This window comes from Piliocolobus tephrosceles, chromosome 13 (assembly GCF_002776525.5).
Source record: "Piliocolobus tephrosceles isolate RC106 chromosome 13, ASM277652v3, whole genome shotgun sequence".
Classification (NCBI taxonomy): Eukaryota; Metazoa; Chordata; class Mammalia; order Primates; family Cercopithecidae; genus Piliocolobus; species Piliocolobus tephrosceles.
The window spans coordinates 70,177,474-70,201,267 of NC_045446.1; the positions used below are offsets into that span (position 1 = coordinate 70,177,474).

General features: G+C 38.0%; 1 pseudogene; it reads left to right on the plus strand.

The window, feature by feature from the left end:
* Positions 1-14,707: 14,707 nt before the first annotated feature.
* LOC111540789 lies at positions 14,708-16,675 on the plus strand (annotated as a pseudogene).
* The last annotated feature ends 7,119 nt before the right edge of the window (positions 16,676-23,794 follow it).

Here is a 23,794-nt window from a genome sequence, read left to right on the forward strand (position 1 = left end):
GTCTCTTTTACTATGCACATCTCATCATCTGTAAAGTAGAGAGGACACCCCCAGCCATCTCTGTGGTGAGGACTGAAGGGCTTAGTAGGCAATCCCTAGTTACCAGTCTCCTGCTAGCCCCCTGCCCTCCTTCCTTGAGAGACAGCTGAGTAGGGTGGAGTCAGCAGAGAAGGCAGACTGGGGGAGCAGGACTTGAATTCCAGTTTTATAATTTTGGAAGGCTCTCATAACTTTTAAAAAGGGGTTTCATATTTCTCATTTGTTCTTTCAAACACTTGTGATGCTGGCCTCTGGGGTGGGATATTAAAGCATGAGCATCAATAATCTCAGGCTTGGAACCTCCATGCTGTGAATTCCTTAGGCATCCTGCATGCCCCTGTCTTCCCCTTTCATTTGTTTCCTTGAATTTCATTCATTTATTCATCTATTCTTTCATTCCTCTACTCATTAGTTAATGAATGTCACTCAGTTGTTTATTTTTTCCTTTATTTATTAAACATATAATGAATGCGTCCTTTGAGGCAGGCATTGTGATAGACCCATGGGATACAGATATAATCCCAATGTTCAAGGGGCTCACTTTCCACCAGATGTGCATTGATAAACTAAGGCACATATGCACACACACACACAGTGATAAAGTGTCGAGTGCTACAACAGAAGTATGAACAGGGAATTGTGATAGCACAGAGTGGTATGTGATTAAACCATCTCTGATTAAACACTGCATGGGTCAAGGAGGAGGTGCAGTTTCATTTTCAGTAACCAGTATTAGCTGGTCCCCTAGAAGAGCTCTTGGCTGGTGACATCGCTTAGTTATGCAATCATAAGACTGGCGTCTCCTCAGGTCTCAGGAACTCTGACTTAGTATCACGTTTACGTAATCGAGATGAGCATCTACATGTGGAAAATGAAAGCTATAATCTTGGAGTGAACATAGGAGGCCCCCACAGTACTAGCAGGGAATCCAGCAAATTATAACAGTAGGGGTCTAACTAGACAAACAGAAACCACTTCCAGTCTTTATGATAGAGAGAATTTAATGTGGAGGATTTCTTATGCAGATGGGCGTGTAGCTAAAGAGTCAGGCAGATGATTGTGGGATGATCCAGAGATCAGAAATAGCAGGGAAAGTTACGAAGAAAATAAGAAGTGTTATCTGATCCAAGAGCCTGAGGCAAAGAGGAAGGGAGAGAAACAGCCTGACTGCTCCTTTCACTTTCTTCTAATCTCCTCCCAGTGCCTTCTATGGGCTGAAGCCAGTTAGAAGCCAGATGACAGAGAGACCCAGAAATTCCTTAGTCCCCTAGTCAGCCCCTCCACCTTGCAATTCAGAGGAGGGGAAATGGTGAGAATGTGATGGAGGGTGAAGAAGCCCAAGATGGGTTCACAAGGACATTCATCCTTATGGCACTGGGCAATCTCAGGCTGTGCAAAACCAGTCTTCTGTGGTGACACAATTTGGCTGCCAAAAGCCATGACAGGTGAGTTCTTTCTTTTTTTACCCCAGAGATGTGGTCTTGTTCCATTGCCCAGGCTGGAATATAGTGGCACAATCATAGCTCACTGCAGCCTCAAACTCCTGTGCACAAATGAACCTTCCACCTCAGCCTCCTGAATAGATAGAACTACAGGTGGGTGCCACCATGTCCAACTAATTATTATTCTTCCTCTTCCTCTTCTTCTTCTTCTTCTTTTTAAAAAAAAAAAAAAAAAAAGAATTGGGGTCTTGCTATGTTTCCCAGGCTGGTCTCCAACTCCTGGGCTCTAGTGATCCTACCGCCTTGGCCTCCTAAAGTGCTGGGATTTACAGGCATGAGCCAGTGGGCCCAGCCTGGTTATCTTTCTTGATTTCTTTTCTTTCTTTTTTTTTTTGTTTTGAGATGGGGTCTCACTCTTGTTGCCCAGGCTGGAGTGCAACGGTACAATCCCAGCTCACTGCAACCTCCACCTCCCGGGTTCAAGCAATTCTCCTGCATCAACCTCCCGAGTAGCTGGGATTATAGGTGCCCACGACCACGCCCAACTAATTTCTGTATTTTGGGTAGAGATGGGGTTTCACCATGTTGGCCAGGCTGTTCTCAAACTCCTAACCTCAGGTAATCTGCCTGCTTTCGCCCTCCAAAGTGCTGGGATTACAGGCATGAGCCACTGCACCTGGCCCTTTCTTGATTTTTATACACTCCAAAGTTCTTGAACAATTCATAGCAGAGACATGGAATACCAGAATAGTACTCAAAGATGACATCAGACTTCCTGTCAAGAAAGCATATATGTGATTGTTCAATTAATTAACAAAGTAAACTGGATTTAAATATAACAGAAACCAAAATTGGGAATGAGATCATATAAGTTACATGATAATATAGTAATAATTATACATACTAAGACTGAGCTCTTTCTATGGGCCAAGTACTGTATTAAACACTTTACATAAATTAGGTAACTTAATACTCCTTATAGTCCTGTGAGGGTATATATTATTAGCTCATTGTACTTAAAAAGTAACTGAAGTTTAGTGACTTGTGGAAGGTTATCTAATTAACAAATAGCAAAGATAGGGTTCTATCTCAAATCCCTTGGAATCCAAAATATATATTCTTAATCACTATGGTATATGTCTGCAAAGGAACAAAAGTATCCTTCATATCACAGTCAGAATGTAGCTCTCTGGTTCCACCTTAAGGGACAGTGAGCATCCCGTGCCACGTGGTGGAGAAAAGGCTGCATATTACTAATGCAATGTGACATCCCAGAAATCAGTATTAGGACCTTGATCAAAATATATTTGCATCATATATGGCAGCAATAGTCTTAGCTTCCGTAATTAGATAACCTGGCACTAGTCTTGCTCTCCCCACTTTTGGAGACAGAAGTTTGGTCCCAGGGAATGTGGCAGGGGGAAATGGGCTGAAACCAAGCAGAAGAGAGTTTGAGCTGATTATCTTGCAAAATATGTCCAAGCTCTGAGCCATTACAGGATGACAGTACCCCTAGGGATTGGGCAGAAGAGAAGCCCCATTGCCTTCAGCTCCTCTGAGTAAGTGCTGTGTAAACACAAGGTATCCAGATGATGGCTATGACAGTGTCCCATCAGCTAAAGATTAGTGAGGGCTCCCATGAACTGGGGACCCAGAACCACAGCAGAGACAGATGGAGATGATTCAAGGTAACAACAACTTCCAATGCAACACCACTACATTATCTCCCTGAGTTTCAAATGTTTCCACAAAAGAAGCAGAACAGATATTATTATCTTTGTTTTCTAAGTGAGGAAACTGAGGCTCAGAAAACAGGTGATTCACTGAAAATTATACATCCTATCAGTAGAAGAGCTGGAATTAGTCTTGAGCTACAGGTTCAGAACCTTATTGCATTGTGCTATATTGAGGAGACATAGTTATGCTTTAATGTTCTTTTTATGCCTATCTGGGTTTTGGTTTGTTAAAATGACAAACCTTTAAACAATTCCTCTAACACAAATATTCTAAACACAAATCAAAGTTTCTGTAGCATCAGTGTCTGACTTAACTTCAAATAATGTGATTATCCCAGAGAAGAGCCACTCATCCCTAAGGCAGATCCAGGTAACATCAGGCAGAGTGGTGTAGAATGCAGCGAAGGGGCTTGTACCTCACTCACCACGAGCCATTCACAGGATCCAGGCCATGCATAAATTCCCAGCCTCTAACGGACATTTGTGATATAAGTGTGGATTCTTGGGAAACTACAGCCACCTTTGTATCTCCCATAAACATCATTGGACCACTTTATGGTCTTGAGTCCTTTGAAAAGATCTTTAATGGGAGGCTCTGTGCTCCTGAATAGGGGCTTGCCACTCTGGAGCAGTCAGAAAAGACTTCATGCAGAAGTTGCTGCTTCAAATGAGGTGTGAAAGTGTAGTGGTTCCTCAGGAATACTGGGGATGGCTTAGTTCAACATTGGCATTTCTCAGATACAATTCACTTCAACTCAACAAACATTTATCAAATGTGTGTCTGTCAATGTTCTCAGGAAATTCTGACCCAGAGAAGTCAACATATTTTTACAATCACCCAATATACTCATAGCAGAGCCAGGTTTGCAAGACATGTCTCCTGACCCTTAGGGGACACACACTTCCTGATATATCCCACCGGGCCTCCTTACTTCCTTGGAGCAAAACAGCACTGAAGGACCTTAATCACGGTGTTTTCCTTGTTGTTAATGCTAGTTGTGAAAATGCCTGACACTGAGATCTGTCATATTTCATGAGCAGGTGGAGTACTGATTAATGATCTACATTATCATCATTGAGACTTTGTCCAAAAATTAGCTGAATGAATTTGTTAGATCTGACTATTGTTTCGAGAGCCACAATTTTATTTGACATGAATGAATACTGAAATAGCTATTTAACCTCAGGCAAGGCTAGTCTATCTAATCTTGATGCTGCAGTAAGCTGGCTCCCTCAACCAAGAACCCAGCAGGAGGGTTTGCCCAGTCATCAGCAGCATTTCCAAATTGGAGCACCCATTTGTTGCATGCCTCTTTGCATATGTCACCACATGTAGTGCTCACAAAAAATGATAATTGTTATGTTTGTTTTACGTAGGAGAAAGCTGGAGCATAGAAATGTTTTTAAGTAAATTGTTAAAGGTTACACAGCTAGTTAAGTATAGGAGGTGCAATTCATACCAGGCTTGTCCAATTCCAAACCTCCTGTTGTTTTGCCAGAGAAAGAAAGTTTTGAAAGAAAAGGAATTTTAAAAAGAAGAATTTCAGATTTGGAAGGAATTTTATGTTGTAGCTATATTGGGGGTGGTCATGGGATCTTGTGGGCCTTAAATCACAGAGGGTGCCAGAGAAACCAGAGAAGATGGAGTTCAGATGGAGGAGGATTGGGACCAGGAAATCAAACAGGCTCCCGTGTCTTGCTGTTAAGGGTCAGGACCAAGGGCAGTTTATGTGATCGCTGTCATCAACGTCACAGTGAGGTATGACTTTGTATTCGTCTCACTGCAAAACTTAAGAAGGCTTTGAATATTATGCTCAGTTATGGAGAATTGTGGATCAATAGGATCTTTTATACTTTGCTGTTGAGAATGTAAATTGGTATAACCACTTTGGAAAATAATCTGGTGTTACTTCACAGCATTTGATATTCATGATCTCATCCCCAGATATACCCAAGGAAAAATATTTTTATATGTGTAAGAGAAGACATGTCCAATAATGTTCATAGTGGTACTGTCTATAGTAGCAAAAAAAATTGTATATGACCCAAATACCATCCCCATGTCATAGGATAAATAAAATATGGTATATTAATTCAATGGAATATAGTGGAATATTATACAATAGTCAAGTGAATAACTTATGATTATGTACAATATAGTAAGAGCTATTAGCACGGGGGAGGACCACATGTGTAGATATAGGATTTCCATTATGTAGGTTGTTGTAGTAATGGCTCTAAGGTGTCCATGCCTCTGTGTATCCACACCCTTGATATTCTCCCACACTGGCTATGGGCTTGGAAAATGACTTGCTTTGACCAAGGGGTAAGAGCAAACATGATAGACACTGACTTGGAATGTGCTTGCACATTGAGCTAGCTCTCTCTTGCTGTTCCTAGGAACACTACAGTCATTATCATGTGAACACACTTGAGCTAGCCTGGTAGAAAAACCTGGCCCCACCACCTCTGTAACCCCAGCTGACTATTAACCAATAGTCCACAACAACTTCCAGACAACTGTGAACAAGGTTATCTCAGACTATCTAGCCAAACCTGCCCAGACCAGAGGAATGACCCAGGTGAGCCCAGGTGAATTGCCAGCCCACAAAATCATGAACCAGTAAATCACTGTTACTTGAAGCCACTGAGTTTTGAATGATTTATTATGTGGCAAAACCCAACCAATTTCATTTTTACTTAGGGCAGCAATGTATTTTATAATAAACAAACAAACAAGTGAGAACTTTGTATAAACCAACGATGAACATATATTTTGAAACAAGGAATATAATTTATCCAATTATATGCACCTGAGGCTCATTTAAAAATAAGTAATAACAACAAAAGCACACACTCATCTTTTAGCCTGATGATTAAATCAAGCTGCAAAACAATCTCCCCCATTTAGAGTTTTTTGCTCCTTGTGGCAGATTGCTGATTGTCAACCCTTCCTCCAACCCGCAGTTAATTCCATAACTAACTCCTTACTAATAAGACATAAGAGGAAGTGATGTGTACAGGATCCAAGTCATTTCAGCAAAATGAATCTTGTCCTGGACTCTTTTCTCTCTTTTCCTTCCCATTTTCTGGAAATGGCAAGAACTGGAAAATCTTGTACACCAGTTTTGGGGAAAGGACACCTGCCCTGTTAGCTTGGGACCCTGGTGGATTTGTGGACACAGAACTGGATGCTACTTGAGTTGTTACATGACAGGAAAATCAATGTATCTGTCAGAAACACTATAATTTGTGTATCTTTGTTACAGTGCCTTCAATTTTTGCTCTAACAAACTCTTCCATATCAATCCCTACAATATGCTACAGTGATGTTTCTGATATAAAATTCTTTTTCCAAATGGGTATGCCTGTATTGCTTTTGCTCATTGTAAAAACTTCCAACCAAACAGAAACATATGAAAAGGATATAATTTCTGAGGATGTCGAATGATTTGAATGTTATCATTCCGTATTTTTAATGCATCTAAAATTACATGTGGTTAGACTGCTAAAATTGTACTCTTCATATTTTTCTGTAATCTGCTTTCTCTATTTAATGACATACTACAGATATCTTTCCATGTCATCACAAGATCTATACAATAGTCCATCCAATGGATATAGCATACTGTATTTTAAAACCCTCCTATGCAATTATTTTCAACTTTTCACGTTTTTGTAAAAAATAATTAGAAACATTCTTACATCAACTTTCTTGTGCACTTGTTCAAGCTATTTCCTTAAGTTTTAGAAGAAAAATTTCCGGACGAAGGGGAATTTCATACGTACAATATACATCTTATCTGGTGAAATGTTTTAAATATTTCCCACTTTGAAAATAAAGTCTGGACCCAATGGTCTGGCATATTCCAGCAGTGCTGTTCTTCACTATGCTCTCAATGACCTTTCTAACCTTACTTTCCACTCCCTAGAGCACTCTGTATTTGATTTGAGCCATATTGATTATAGATTTTTGTTGAAGGCATCCAATTATTTCAGAAGTTTGTTCTTCTCATGTTACTCCTTCTGTATTTAGTTATTTTACATTTGTCTGTTCCATATGAGAAATACACACATGCACACACTCACACACACCTACCTTATATGTTGATCTAACCTTTTCTGTTCTTAAAAACATAGCCCAATATTACCTATTCTAGGAAACCTTTCATTATGGTTATTGTCAGCCTATCACATCTCCCTCCTCTTTGCTTCTATAGTAAGTTTACCTACTTTTATCATAGCACTTATCACATCCTGCTTTGCTATTTCTTGTGTTTATTTATTTGCCTGTCTAGACAATGTCATCCTGAGAGAAGAATGTGCTTGTCTTTGAATTCTCCTTCTCGGAATGGTAGCTGGCACCTAGCGGGCATTCATGGGAATGCACGTACACATTGCTTTTCCCCAGGCATTCTGGGTCATGTTGCCATCAGGATCTATTCTAGGTTTCTCTAAATAATATTTCATATTTTGTAGTCTCATTGGCTCTATTCCTATCACCCTAAACTACTTTCTTGGGGTAGACAGACTGAGGTGGTCCCCTGCTCCCCTCTTCTAGATATTCAGGTCTTTGTATGATCCTCTCCCCTTGAGTGAACAGAATCTGTGAATTGCTCCTAACCAATAGAACATAAAAAATATTATGAAATATTGCTCCCTTGACTAAGTTATATCATGTAAAACTCTCTCATGACAGACTCACTTGCAATTCTGCCAACAACCTGAGTAGGCTTGAAGCAGATTCTTCCCTATTCAAGTCTGTGAATAACAATGAAGCCTGGCTAACAGCTTGAATTTAGTCTTGTAGGTCCCTGAGCAGAGGTCACAGTTAAGCTGTCCCTGTAGTCCTGATCCATAACTATGAGATAATAAATGTATAATGTTTTAAGCTGCTCATCTCATAGCAAACTGTTGCATGGTATAGAAAATACTGGGCTTCCAATAGAAATATCTGAGATTTAAATAAACCCAGACATCAAAACTATAATCCTTCCAAGTAAGTGACAGGATTGGAGTCATACATTAAAAGCAGAAAATATAAAATTAGGTGGCATTGATATACTGAGAACCTCAAGGAAAAGTAAAAATCTGTCAACACACAACAGTCTAGAATGTGTGTGCTTTCCAAGGTCTGTCTGCTGGTCTACAATCCTAATGATAATGGGCACTTTCTTCCACATGCACTGGTAACTGAAGCTCGACTCCTACTTGCATATGTGGGAAGCATTTTTATGTAAAGGAAAAAGGTCCAGTGTTAGAACATTCAGCCTGTAGCGAGGCATAGGCATGAAGATAGGAGTGAAGAAGGCTAGTAAGAACTGGATTTCAATAATTTAACAGAATTAAGGAATCATTACTAACGTACCATAAAGTTATAAAAGGACCATAAGGACATATAGCTTCTTCCTGAATTAGGCTGTTATATTAATAATAAAATCCATACTTCATTGGTGTCAGCCAAAATGTTGTCAAAGATTGAATGCGTATGTCATGGTCATGGCAAGGCTGCCAAATAGGTTTCATCATGTATGCCAATGATAATTGATTGATATTGACAGCTTGTATTGAATTAGGCTTCACAAGCAAGTATGTTGTAGCTAACCAGCAATGTCTACCATTAGCAAGGGAGAGTGGTAGGGAGGTATGCATCCCCTCCCCTAGACAGTTGATGAAATTGTGGACTTTGTATTAAAATACATGGAGTTTGAGTCCTGACAATTATATTCACCAACTTGGTGATTTGGGTCATGTCACTTAACTTCTCTGAGCCTTACTTCTCCAAATAGTTAACCATCTTGAGGAGTCGGAGAATCATTAACAGAGTCTATGGAATAGTATCCAGCAGAGTGTCAGGCCCCTATTTGATGGTTTTTTAAAAAAAATTTTACTCATAACTGCCACACTTGGAAGCAACCAAGATGTCCTTCAGTAGATGAATGGATACATAGACTGTGGTAGATCCAGACAATGGAATTCATTCACAATTCACTAATAAAAATGAGCTATTAAGTTATGAAAAGACATAAAGGAATCTTAAATGCCTATTATTAAGTGAAAGGAGCCAATCTGAAAAGGTTACATACTGTTTATTTCACTGGTATGACACTCAGGAAGAAGCAAATCTCTGGAGACAGTACAAAGATCAGTGGCTGGCAGGGATTAAGAGGGAGGGAGGGATGAATAGGCAGGGCACAGAGGATTTTTAGGGCAATGAAACTATCCTGTACAATATTACCATGGCACCATGGCACACACATGCCATCATATATTTGTCAAAACCCATAGAATGTACAAGACCAGGAGTGAGCCCTAGTAAACTATGGACCTCAGGTGGTAACGATGTGTCAATGTAGGTCCATTGACTGTAACAAATGTATTTCTGTGGTGCAGGGCATCAATAGAGGAAGAGGCTATGTACAACCGTTGTTAGGTGATATATGGGAAATCACTGTACTTTCTGCTCAGTTTTGCTGTGAACCTAAAAATTCTCTAAAAGTAAAGTTTACTAATTTTTAAAAAGTCAAATCATTTTGAACCTTTGAATATTTGTTAAGCAAGTGGATGAAGAAATCAGCAGAGTTAAGGGACGAAAAGTAAACGTAAATTGCGTTAGAGATAAGTTATAGGCATCAGTAGACTGTGAGAAAGTAAATTTAGTGACTAGAGACATTAGATCAGAAGGAAAAGGGTATCAAATGAAAAACATGGAGACGAATGAATTAGGAAGAGACAGCCCAAGTGCCCAATATCAGGAATGGGCGGCAGTTTGAATGATTAAAGCACACAGTGGAAGGCGCCACCTCCGTTTACCTCTTTGTGTAACAGCCATGAGATTCACATTACCTAGAACATTACCTAGTGTGAAAAGGTGCCTGTTATCAGAACGCTTCCACCACAGCGCCACCAGCAGGATAACCAACTTGTATAATTCCAAAGGCAACATGAATAATGGTAAGATGTTCATTCTTGAAGTGATTAACAGGTGCAGACTGCTATGGAGAAGAGTCAATAAGGAGGCAGAGAGAAGTTCCCTTGTGATATGGTTTGGCTGGGTGCCCACCAAAATCTCACCTTGAATTTTAATAATCTTCACATGTCAAAGATGGGGTCAGGTGGAGATAACTGAATCACTGGAGCACTACCCCCATACCGTTCTTGTGGTAGTGAATAAATCTCATGAGATCTGATGATTTTATAAATGGGAGTTCCCCTGCACAAGCTCTCTTGCCTGCCACCATGTAAGATGTGACTTTGCTCCTCATTTGCCCTCCACCTGATTGTGAGGCCTCCCCAGCCGTGTTAAACCTCTTTCCCTTATAAATGATCCAGTCTCAGGTATGTCTTTGTTAGCAGCATGAGAACAGACTAATACACCTTGCTCCTGCTGAAAGGTAGTAAAACTCAGGAAGAGGAGTCCTCAGCTTTAAAAATAGGCATCCAACTCAGAATTCTGAGTGTGAGCTGACTCTCGAGTCAGAGCAAGGACTAATGCCTGGAGGGGTTCAGGTTGTAAACTGTCTACTGAAGGTAGAGGAACATTCAGCTTCTGGCTGGATGCCATCATAAGGCTGGAAAGAGAATCAGAAATTACTATATTAAATCTTGTAATGGGAACACATGATAAACTGTTAGGCCTTTGCCCTGAATTGTGTGTGTAACTCAAGTTTCAAGGAGAGAGATGGATAGTTAACCAAATGTACTGTATGCTATTCTATACTGGGTGTTATGTGGTAAAGAAATGAACAATAAGCAATGGTAACATAGAAAAGCATTTAATTTGAAAAGTGTCAAAATCTGGCTATGCTATTTTGACTCACAAGAGAAATGACTTTTGCTGACTTCCAGGCTTTCCCTGCCAATGAGCGCAGTGGGATTTAACAATCTCACTGTCCAATGGAGCCAATACCATGCTCTGATTCAAGTTGAATGGATTCACGTTTAAGCTGGACCACTTATTAGCATAACTTTGGGCACATCATCTGACCTCTCAGAAACTCATTTTAAAAAATGTTATCTGTAAAATGGAACTAATAATAGTTTCTACTTCATTAGTCATATCTTAGCAGAGTAGTGTTGACTTAAATCCCGCTTAACAGTGTTGGTGTGAGGATCACTTGAAACAGTGGCTATAAATACACTTTGAAAATGGTAAAGCATGATACAAATATAAATCATTGATGCCATTATTTTTATTTATTACTTAATTTTCAACATAACTGATTAGAATTTCTGATCTTTAAAAGCAAGAAGAGCAAAGTTTTATTTCTGCCATTTCTCTCTTTTTTAAAAACAAAATTATGATATATAGTGCCATGCCCTGGATGTGGAGTCTTTTTAGTAAAAGTCTTGGAATGAGGGATGACTTCTCTTTTCTCCATCACCTCTCTGAGATCAACAGGGCTTAACAGATTGAGGACGGTTTTTGGACAGGAGCTACTTCCATGTCACACTTTAATATACAGATGCAATCTAATGTTCCTGGTCAAAAGGGTAAACATTGCTGCAATATATATATATATATATATATATATATATATATATATATTTGAAAATTGCTTCTCTTCATATATGTGTGTGTGTGTATATATATATATATCTGTATATACACAATGTATGTGTGTATATATGTGTGTATAAAATCCTGATGTCTTCTCTACAGTGCTATCTAGTTGCTAAAACTGATCTAAGTTACATTAAACTAGATGTAGTCTCAAACAGAGCCAAGTTGTATAGCTCTGCAACTAGATCTAGCTGTATGCTTTTGGTATAAACCTCTTTTTATAATATTTATTGTTGTGAACATATTTCTTCATATTATATGCAGGAAATGTATTTCTTAATTTCCCAGTCAATTAAAATGTGCTTTGATAAAGAGTAAAAAAGACTGAACATTATCTCTGAGGACAAATGTGCATTCCTTAATGTAACAGTATATTTAAAATGTAGTTTGATTAATGCCAAATCCTCAGAAGGTACATTTAAGGGAAAAACAGCCAGGGTTATCAAACTGAAATTCTTGTCAAAAAAGATCAGTTCCCATTTCATTTCAACCATTTATCTTTGTAGTTGGTAATGTTTTCATACCTTTACAAGATTTTATAAATGAAGTTCTTTTGATATCCTTTCAAAAGATGCTTAATAAAGTAATGGAGCCAATATTTTTTTTTCTTTCACTGACTATTCATGGTAACTGGGAATGGTTTGCAGAGAATAGGAAAATTTCTTTTCTTCAAACTTGCTCAGTAGGGATGAATAGTTAAATTCATTTTTTTCATACCTGCATTTCATTTAAACACAAATCTCTCCTTTCCCTCACACTTGCCTTTCACAAATTTAAGCTGAGTCTACAAAGAGCAGTAAACCAAAGAAAGAACAATGAGACATTATTTTAGGTTGTAGGGAATCTATTACAGTGGGAAAATGCTGAATTCTGAATCTGAAAACCTGGGATAAAATTTCTACCTTCAAGTTGTAATTGGGTCCTTGGGAAAGTTACTTAACCACTAGAAGTTTAATGGTAACAGTCTCAATTTTTCTATCCACTAAGTGGAGGATAATAAAATCTCCTCTTATTTCACAGACTTGTATGTGAAATTCCAAAAAGGTGATTATCCACATTATCGTTAACATTTTTAATTGCTTCCTGTTCTTCCTGTGAATCAAAAATAAATGCAACATATGTAGCCTGTATTAGAGATCCACTCATAAACACAACTTCCTGTTGCTTCCTGTGAATCAAAAATAAATGCAACATATGTAGTGTGTATTAGAGACCCACTCATAAACACAACAGCCCCATAAGAAATGTTCTATCTGTATTTTGTGGTCAAGGAAACAAGAGTTTCAGGGAAGTTAATAGACTTGCCCAAGGTTAAAAGTCAATAAATGATACAGCCAGGATTAGAATTCAAGCAAAGTTGAAGTCTGTGCAGTTAACCATTATACAATACTAATTTCAATGATCATAGATATACATGCACTTAGGAAATCATAAAACACTAGGCAAATTCACATGAATTACTATTTACAATTTAAGTAGTGGCTTAGAATGAGATAAACTAACTGGCAATGTGACTGCTATTTCATAAGAGGTTGATAGATGATATTTAGGACAATGTCACTGTTGATCTTGATTTTTATCATATGTTAAAACTTCAGGGCTAGGCATGGTGATTCACACCTGTAATCCCAGCACTTTGGGAGGCTGAGGAAGTTGGATCACTTTAGGTCAGGAATTCAAGACCAGCCTCATCAACATGGTGAAACCCCGCCTCTACTAAAAATACAAAAATTAGCCAGGCATGGTAGCGGGCACCTGTAATCCCAAATACTCGAGAGGCTGAGGAGGCATTGCTTGAACCTGGGAGGCAGAGGTTGCAGTGAGCTGAGATCGCGCCACTGACTCTAGCCTGGGCAACAGAGCGAGACTCCGTCTTAAATAAAACTTCAAAGAAGAAAGTCTCCACCCCATGAAGTTAGAGAGAGGTATGTAATCAATCTTCTTACCTAAGCCCTATCTTTATTATCCTTTCCTCATCCAGTACCCACAAATTATGCTAATTTATGCCCCGGATTGGTATATAACTTAAAAAAAAAAAACTGTCTTAATGTATTTTACAAATATTTGTTTGATATCTATTATACTGAATAATATTTGTCCAATATCTATTTGTTGAATATTTGTTGATATCTATTTGTTATATTTGTTGAATATCTATTACGATTCCTTTCCTTAACCATGGTGTACATTCAGCCACGTAAAAACTATACATACAAAGACAGAACAAGCAAAATCTATTATAAAGCTATAATCTGAGTGTCTTATGGGAGGTCAGAGGAAGAACCAAGAGTCTCAAAGGAAGTGAGAGATATCCCTAGGAAAAAAAGATGGTGAGAATATTCTAAATTATAAACTAGTACATGCAAAGGTAGGAAGACCAAAGAAAAAGGGTGTATATGAGCTGAGGGTATATGTATTAGATGGGCTTGGGTTCTAGGCCATTAGATGTGCACCAGTGTAACTGGGAAGTGGGCTACATGGAAGGATGTGATAGAAGAGGTAAGTACCTTCACTAAAGATGCTGGTCTAAAAGAAGTCAGTAAGACCAGGCCATGCAGCTCAAAATGCTAGTGCCCTCATCTATGTACTTAAAGTGTCCTATCAAGTACCATCAGAAGAATACCTGATATGACCCTGAAATAAGTCTAATCACAAAAGGACAATAGAATCCACTAGTGTTCTGAAATTGCAGTACTCTCCTTAACCTGTACTCTTCTACTCTCCACTCAGGATCACAGTCAAAAGGTATTCCCGGTGCATCTAGAATCCACAGAGCCAGTAGGACCATAGCCACTTCCTCAGTGTCCAAGGGCTGCTTTGTTTTTAAGCCAAACTCCAAAAAGAGAAAGATCTCTGTGCCAATGGAGGACTATTTTAACAAAGGGAAAAATGAGTCTAAGGACAGTAAGCTTCAATTTGGAACTTAGTTGATATGGCAGCAAATGAAATCTGAAAATGAGCCACTACAAGAGGAATTAAATAAAAACTTGTTTGACAATCTAATTGAATTTCTGCAAAAATCTCATTCTGGATTCCAGAAGAATTCAAGAGACTTGGGCTGTCAAATAAAACTCAGAGAAATTCCAACTGCTGCTCTTGTTCTTGGTGTGAATGTCACAGATCATGATTTAACATTCAGAAGTCTAACAGAGGCCCTTCAGAATAAAGTCTCACCATATGTAGTCTCATTGCAAGCTAAAGACTGTCCAGATATGAAACATTTTTTTTTGCAAAAGTTGATCTCACAATTGTTGAACTGCTGTGTAGATATAAAATCCAAAGAAGGGGAAAGTGTTCAGCTCACCCAGAGAAAGACACATTATTTAATGGACTCACTTTCCAGTTGGTATATGACTGTCACACAGAAGACAGACCCAAAAATGACAAGCAAAAAGAGGACTACTTCTAGCCAATGGCAGTCTCCTCCTGTTGTGGTTATCTTAAAGGATATGGAAAGCTTTGCCACAAAAGTACTGCAAGACTTCATAATTATCAACAGTCAACATCTGCATGAATTTTCACTAATATTCATTTTTTGAATTGCCACATCTATTATCATCCGCCGATTGTTTCCTCATGCAGTATCATCTCTATTGTGCATAGAATTGTTCCAATTTTTGTCTTGCAAGGAGCACCTGACTGTGGTACTCAATAAGCTACTTCTTACAACTCAGTTTCCCTTTAAAATAAATGAAAAAGTATTGCAGGTTCTAACATCTTTTTGTATCATGATTTCTAAATTCAAAACTTTATAAAAGGACCAGCTTTCTCTATTAGAGCATTTCTATTCCCAGCCCTTAAGTGTCCTGTGCTTTAATCTTCCAGAAGCCAAAAGAAGAATAAATTTTTTATCAAACAATCAATGGGAAAACATCTGACATCTTCCATCTCTTAGGAGGTACGTAGAAAAGCAAGTTGCGCTCTTGACCAATGAGAGATGTTTGAAGGAGGAAACACAATTATTACTAGAAAACCTTCATGTGTATCATATGAATTACTTTCTGGTTTTGAGATGTCTTCATAAGTTCACCTCTTCTCTTCCCAAGTATCCACAAGGTCAACAGATCAGAGAGTTGTACCGCACATGTTTAGAAAAGAACATACGGAATTCAGAGGAGTATGCATCAGTCTTGTAGCTGCTGAAGATGTTGGCAAACGATGAACTGATGACCACACTTGAGGAATGTTTCAAGGCTTTTAAATCTTCTTGTGAAAATCACCTTGGCAGCACAGCTAAGAGAACAGAGAAGTTCCTGGCCCAGTTTCAGAGCTTCGATGAAACCAAAGAGGAAGAAGATGCTTCTGGGTCAATCAAAGGGGCTTCAGAAGACAGACCTCTATCATCTTCAGAAGTCTTTACTGGAAATGAAGGAGTCAAGCAGAAGTAGGAAGCAAACCAAATTTGAAGTACTCAGAGAAAATGTTGTGAACTTCATGACTGTCTAGTGAGAGAACAGTTTCTGCCTCCTGAGACACAGCCTCTCCATGAGGTGGTCTGCTTCAGCGCTGCCCATGCCCTTCGTGAGCATTTAGATGCTGCTCCATGAATTGTCCTCCATACTGCACTCAACAATCCTTACTATTATCTAAAGAATGAAGCACTGAAAACCAAAGAACGGTGCATTCCAAATATCGCCCCAGACATCTGCATAGCATATAAATTCGACCTAGAGTGTTGCAGGCTAATCAACCTTGTGGACTGTTCATAGGCTTTTGCAACAGTTTTGACAGCTGCTGAAAAAATGGATGCAAATTCTGCAACCTCAGAAGAAATGAATGAAATTATCCATGCTTGGTTTATTAGAACTCTTTTTGAACTAGAACTTTTAGGATTTATAAAACGTACCAAACAGAAGACTGACCATGTGGCAAGGCTAACATGGGGAGGCTGCTAGAAAGCAAATGAGTGAAGTCAGAACTATCACATTGAGCTTAAGCGAAAAAGGTGACCAGTCATATTTACATACACTAGAGGACTAGAGGAGCCTGTTTTGGTGAGAAGATAAATGTGTAATCCTTATGTGATGTTTATCCAGAAAAGTACATCGCTAACCCCAAACAGGCATATATCAAAACACCTGTGGAATACTTTAGAGTCCAACAAATAATATATATAACTAAAACTGCTCACACATTTTACTGTACTTTTCACAAAGTTATTACTAAATTGTGAGTAAATCATTCTTGAACTTATAGTATAAAAATATAATAAATTCCTTTATCCAGGAGTATAAATTTTAAAAAAATGTATTCCCTTTGACTTATCAGTACCTGAAGAATATTTTCAGAATGAACTTGGTTAAGGTTCCTTTGCTGATTATAAAATAGCCAGTTCTTTATCAGAGATGGATTCTTCTCTTAGTCAGTGGCTTAGGTTGGATAACTGCATATTATTTCAACTTAATCTTTTATTTCAGTGATGGTCCTGCCAAACCTCATATTGGCATGACCAAAGCTTCAGGCTAGGGCTTGAGATTAATGCTGTGCTTGTGAGCTCCCATAGTCAGAAATTCTACATTTTGTGAAGGAAATCCAGGATGTACTCAGCTGGCAGAGCTTTTAACAACACTCAGAGTGAGTCCAGCTTGCTCTAGCATGGTGGCAACAGCTCAGCAGTGCTAATAGGAGTAATAACTCACATTTGTCTGTAAGGAAATAGAACTAGAAGTCACAGACAGAAAATAAATCAAGGTGGAAGGCGCTAACTTCAGCCTCACTCTTTTTTTCATAATCTCATGAGTATGCCACATTTTAAGGAAAGCTACTCCTTCAGATGAAGAGAAGAAGAGAGTGTCCCAATCACTCTGTGCCAAGCATTGTGCAGAAACTTTCCCATGAAAGTTCCCATTTAATCTTCATGTATCGGTGAGTTATTTTAATCCCATTTCACAGATTTACATTATATGAGGCTAAAAGACTTGCCCCCGGTCACGTGGTTAGTAGGTGACAGAATAAGCTTCCAAATCCAACATATGTCACAGTACATACTGACTGTGTTCACTGACCTGCAAAGTACAAAGTCACTGCCTTGAATATAATGATTTCAAAACATCTTTCTGAGATGTGGCTTCAGATACATTTACCATGCCTTCTCAGCCCCTTACCATTTAAGTGTGGATAATTCTATTCAATAAGATATTGAGTAGCTTTTATGTGGCAGGTATGCTGGATAACAGAGGTATAATGTTGTATGATGTTATGGACTGATGTTATATGCCCCCAAAATTTACATGTTAAAATCCTACCCCCCAATGTGACAGTATAGGAAGCTGAGACCTTTGGGTGGTGATTAGGTCATGAGAGTGGAGACTACATAAATGGGATTGGTACCCTTACAAAGGAGACACCAAAGAGTTTCCTTATTTCTTCTGATATGAGGACACAGAGAAAAGATTGCCATCAATGAACCGGGAAGTTGGCCCTCACCAGAAGCTGGATCTCTAGTGCCTTGATCTTAGACCTCTCAGCCTCTAGAACTGTGATAAATAAATGTTTGCTACATGCTTGTTGTTTAAGCTACCCAGTCTATGGTATTTTTGTTATAGCAACTTGAATGGACGAAGGACAGATGAGGACCAGTTTTTGTCCCCATTTATTTTGTTATTTATTCAACATATTTTGAGTGCTTGTATGTGCCAAGCACTGAACTAGGTTCTCAGAGCACAACAGTGAGTGAAACAGCTATAATTGCTGAAATGGCTTATAGTTCACTGGGGCTCATTGTCTTTGGAGGTGGTGATCATAGCCTCTGGCTGGTGATACATACTCTTCACTTCTAGCTGAGGTGATGGATTTTTACTTAGTGACATACTTTTTCATTTTTTTATCACACATTTATAAGACATCTGTAATAAAATTAAAGATAAAGAAATAAAATGAAATTGAATATTTCAGAATTTGGTTGATCCTTTGATCAAATATCTTTCAAAATCTATGTTTTCATTTGGACTAATGCTCAAGAGTCATGCTTAAGAAACAATTTAATAATTTTCAGTAAGAATGCATTCACTGATTCTGTTTCTTAAGGAGTTTTTTCCTATGAAGAAAACCTATCGCAAAGTGGTAGTCATTTATTGACCAGAGAATACATTTATCCACCTTTTCTGCTAGAAGTTTTCTAAAAACATCATTGAGAAAGTAGGATCTGAGCAATAAAGAGTTAACCCCAAATCAAATTAATAATAATTTTTAAAAATTTAGCAAAGCCATCAGTGGCAGAGAAATACAACATATAATTCTTTATATATTTACAAAGTAAGAATCAATGTTAAGGGTGGATAAGATAGTTAAATAGCATGTTTATTTAATAAGCATGTACAATGAGTGTCTGTCCTATGAAACCATACTACATATTTTCAATTAAGGCATTATACTTAGCAGAGTAGGAAAAGATTATGGGAAGGAGTACTGTTTTTAAAATAAATAGATTCTGGTAACTTACCTAAGAGAAAAATATTTGGGTGTGGTTTACAGATTACTTTTAGAAACTGACGATGAATTTCCTGGAGTTGTCTACCTGCTATGAATAATAATAAAAAATGTTATCTTGGCTGTTTAGAAATACCCAGTCATTAAAAGGAAAGCCACTGGAGGTGGCAGTGTTGACTGTGAAGGGCCACAAGGAGACTTTCTGACTTGATAGAAATGTCCTGTGTCCTGATAGGACTGGAGGTTATGCGTATAAATTGATTTGTCAAAAATGATGGGACTATGTTTTTCAGTTCTGTGCTTTTCACTATATATTTCACTACAACTCAATAAAAGTACAAGTAAAATTTTAAAAATGTAAACTGTGGTAAAGGAAAAGACTTCTTGCTTATTTCTCAAAATCCTGGCTTGTGCCTTGTTTAAACCCTCCATTTCACATTATGCGAAGGCATCTCAGGAAACTGAACACCAGCCTGTGGCTTCCTTTGGACAGTGGCCCGTGTCTTACGCCATGGCCATATTTACTGTTGAGATGGCAGAATAATGGACTTACTGTGTGCAAATGTGCTCATGTGCACACACGTATGTGTGTTCACATTGTGTATATGCACCTGAATATGTTCCATTCCTTTTTTGAGCTCCATTTTCTCCTTCTACCTAAAGGGAATTGTAATACTGGCTCTGTCTTACTATGAAAACCTGTGATTTGGTTCATTGAGATCACAGATTTGAAACAGCTTCCAAAATTCTTAACATTGATGATCATGTTCAAATTATTTTTTTCTGATTCAAAAACGGATGTGTTGCGGGGAGGGTGTAAATAAGTAGTTACATGTCCCTAAATCGCCTGTTAACTTTCTTCCCCTCAAAATTCCCAGGGTTTTTCTTTCTCAGCAAATGCTTCAGCACGTAACACCATTTATGGCTGCTGCTTTTTTCTTCATAGTCAAAAAAGGTGTCCTGGAGTTTGAGACCAGCATGATCAATGTGGTGAAATCCCGTTTCTACCAAAAATACAAATATTAGCTGGGCATGGTGGCGGGCCCCTGTAATCCCAGCTACTTGGGAGGCTGAGGCAGAAGAATTGCTTGAATTCGGGAGGTGGAAGTTGCAGTGAGCTCAGATGGCGCCACTGCACTCCAGCCTGGGCGACAAGAGTGAAAATTCCATCTGAAAAATAAAGGTGTCCTATTATCCTCAGTTACCTGAGCAGCACATAGTAACTGACTGCCTACAATGTGCTATTTTTACAGACTCTAGAGACATGTTTTTTGTTTGTTTGTTTTATGTTTGTTTGTTTGTTTTCTGCGTCAGTGGTACAGTTTAGTTCCTAAGTAAACTAGGCTAAAGATCAACCCTACTGAGGTTAGTTGTGTGGCCACTTTCCCCTGACCCCAAGTGTCTTTTTTGTACCAAGCATGTGTCTTCAAATTGGATGAGTTCCTCACCTATGGAAATTGAAATAATTTCCAAGACTTTTGTCTTCTAAGCTTGATCTCAGTCTGCTGAAAGAGGTGGAGTGGATGTTTTTCAAGCAAATCATGCATTGTGGCTCTTATTTCAGTGTCTCAGAAATATTTGAGTTGCTAGGATATGGGGAATTATGACTGGAATATCTGTTCCAATGGCAACTTTCCTTCCATGAAAATTTTCTGTAAAGAATTTGCTTTTGTATACCTTTACAACAACTATAAAAGTTTGAGTTGAGCACTTGGAAATTTAGTGAATCTATTCTCAAGGGTAATTAGAGGAGAATAAAATAAGGATTGGGAATATCAAGAGTCAGCACACAGGTAGAACTGAAGTGTTTTGGTTTGTTTGTTTTTTGTAATAAAGCCTTGGGCAAGATTAAAAAAACAAACAAACAAAAAAAACAAACAAAAAAAAACAGGTAGAAACCTCCGTGTGCTGGGAGAGAGAGCCCTAAGGCTGAGTATGAAAACTTTGACCTGAACTTCTTAGTAGCCAAGCTCAGAATACAACCTTGCTGTCTGAAGTATGCCCAGCTACTTACTAGTCACCTAGAACTTTTTCCGTCTCAAATATCACAGTTCCTATGTGTTTTTGAAATTTTGAAATATTGTAATCATAAAACCAGAAAGACATTACCATTCATGTGAAGGAAAGACACAAAACCAAATGCTTCTTGCCCTTCATCATGCCCATGAAACAAATGTATAAGGCTATCCCAGAGGCTGCAAGGGAGTTGAAACCCTGAAACTTCCAAAAGGTAGTAAATAAAAATTAATGGCACAGAGGCCAATCTAATTTAGCATGCATAAAATATCATTAGTGCTATCTATATTGAGTGTTCTGTTTTTACTGTTACATGTTAGTAAACATAAAAATTAAACCTTTCCTAGGTCTTACTCCTGATCTCCTTGCTACTAAGTCTTTATTTTCCATAATGTCTTAATTCTTGAAACATACACCATTCTTTCATGACGTTTTTCAGAAACTAATCCTAATCGTTAGAAAGTAAAGACTATAATGTATTATAAAAAGGTTATTATTGTTGTTATGTGGGCAGAAATGAGAATTACATATTGTAATAAATATGAAAGCAATTACAGCTTATACTCTTCCTGAGCCTCAGTTTGCTTGTCAGTGAAATCTGTACATATGAGCGAAGGTGATGGACTTAGTAGTAGTTAGAGCCTCTTCCACCCCTAACGTCTCAGTCTATTCACATTTCTCACAATTCTAAGTGCAAGAAACCAGCTTCAAAGACAAGACTGCTAGTTCTTTCTCATTAAAATCGAATTTGCATTTAGAAAGTGTGAAATTTAGGAAAAAATAATTGCTAGAAAAACAGAAAAAGCAATGATATTTTTATGTCACTCCATTTACTTCCTTTTTATGAAATCAAATAGTTCTAAATTCGTTAGCAAGACATCCATGATTTCCATGATATTTCTTTAAATTCCCTTTCTAATCCCGTTTGTCCACTCATCCTGCAACAGGCAACCAGCTCACTAGCTCAGGTAATATGCTGGGGATTGCCCCAACCAGTTACTTGTGTATTTTCTCCTCCTATCCTGGAAAGCCCTTTCTTCTATCTGCTTATCAAAATCGTACACACTCTTTATGGTCAAAGCTCAAACACTCACTTTTTTAAATTGGATCTTTCTAATTAGACCAATCTTCCTTCTCTTTCAATCTCGAAGCATCTTAGAGGCACAGCCTATTAACGTTGAGGGGTTTATTTTATTATTTTTTATATTAAAGTTAAAATATCATATATAGTAGTCCCTGCTTATTCCCCCAGGGGATATGTTCTAAGAACCCCAGGAAATGCATGAAACCATCAATAGTACTAAATCCTATTTATACATTTTCCCCATATATACACACTTAGGATAAAGTTTAATTTATAAATTAGGAACAGTAAAAATTAACAAAAATAGCTAACAAGAAGGTAGAACAAATACAACAATATATTGCAATAAAAGTTATGTGAATGTGGTCTCTCCCACTCTGTCTATCAAAGTATCTTACTGTACCGTACTCAGCTATTTTTGGACCATGGCTGACCATGGGTAACTGAAACCACTGTAAGTGAAATTGTAGATAAGATAAGGGGGATACTATACTTTTCTTCTTACATTAAGAGCTTTTTGAGGGCAAAATTTGGTCTTCGTGTTTGTACGTTTTTATGCTTACACTTCATGCAAGTATTTATCAAAATGCTTTTATAATGTCTTACAAATAGTACCAGAGTAAGGTCAGGAATTTTGAGTTCCAGTTTTAGGCCCTTTATCAACTAATTATGCAGCCATACACATATTATTTAAACTCTATTAACCTCAATTATCTCATGTAATATAAGGATAAAAACATCCACTCCACATGGAGGATTAAATGCCAAAGAGCTTTTAAAATTTTAAAACATTATATTACTTTAAGAATGAAAGTTATTAATGTTGTTCTTATAATTTTATTATGGTAGTCACTCAATGACTACTAAATGTGTCTTTAAAAATGAAAAAGCAAAAATAAGTAGATAATAAATGTCACATTTGAATTCGGTTATAACAGAATAGGAATGACTATACTCATTTATTTTTTCTCTCTCCCCAAACTCTATTAAAATAAAATTAAAGGAAATTTTTAGTAGCTAAAAGAGCAACATTACAAAGAGAAAAATGAGGAGACAAGAGCAGACAAGGGATTTCTATGAACTTTTACAAATTTGAAAGTGGATGAAGGAGTAATAACTGGCATAGCAGAGCAGGGGTCATTATACCCTCTAAACCTGGAGAAGGATATTTCAAGGAGAAAACAGAGGATCCTCCCTAGGAACCCAGGAAAGACTTGCAGCTTATAGCACCTGGGAAGGTGTCAATGAAGGAGGGATGGAAATGAAACTACTGTGTGTAGAGTAGTTTTACTTCATATCCCCTCTCTCTTCTGTATTCCCGTGGTCAGACATTATTTCATTCCTATTCTCTTCTCCGTCCATTCCTCCAATCCCAGAAGAACAGAGCTTTGTATGCCAAGGAACTGAACCTTAGAGGTTCTGGACTTGAGTGCACCAGGCACAGGGGAGGATGGAGGTCAGATGTGGGACCAAAAATATAGGGAGA